The sequence below is a fragment of the Rhinolophus ferrumequinum genome, chromosome 21 (assembly GCF_004115265.2).
Source record: "Rhinolophus ferrumequinum isolate MPI-CBG mRhiFer1 chromosome 21, mRhiFer1_v1.p, whole genome shotgun sequence".
Classification (NCBI taxonomy): domain Eukaryota; kingdom Metazoa; phylum Chordata; class Mammalia; order Chiroptera; family Rhinolophidae; genus Rhinolophus; species Rhinolophus ferrumequinum.
The window spans coordinates 36,962,738-36,963,345 of NC_046304.1; positions in this window are offsets into that span (position 1 = coordinate 36,962,738).

Consider the following 608-nt stretch of genomic DNA (forward strand, 5'->3'; position numbering starts at 1 on the left):
TCTCTCCATCTGTACTTTCAGAGCCAGCACAGATGCTGCACTTCCATGAAGCCTTCCCTGGTGTCCTCAAGTAGGAGTACGTGTCTCCCTCCTCTGAGCTCCTCTGGCTCACGGGACCACGCATGTGCCCCTGCCTGAGGCGTTTAGTGCATTTCTCTGTCTCTCTGAGATTCTAACTCCTTGGGCCTGGGCCCTGGCCTCCCTCATCTTGGAGTGTGCCCTGAAGCTATCAATAATATTGAATGGACACGTGAGAAAGTGCTATCATTGGCTCCTTGGCCTCTGTCTACGATCTTCTCTTCTGGAGAACAGGCAGTTTGTTCATTTCCGAGGAAAAGACTGGGGAGAGAGCTGGGAAGGGACATTCATAGCAAATTCCCCAGGGTTCTGAGATAGCTGAAGTCTCGTCAGGGTCATGATTGAGGCTCAGGAGCCATCCAGCAAGGGTGACTGGTAATGACAGAGTAGTTTGCTGGTCTGGGCTAGAGGGGAGAGGACAGAAATCTTTGCCAACAGGGCCCTGGCATTGTAGGAATTTGCCCAGCCTACAGGCTTGGCAGGGGGTCAGTTTTCAGGAGAGGCCAGAAGGTTCTACCCAGGTATATTCC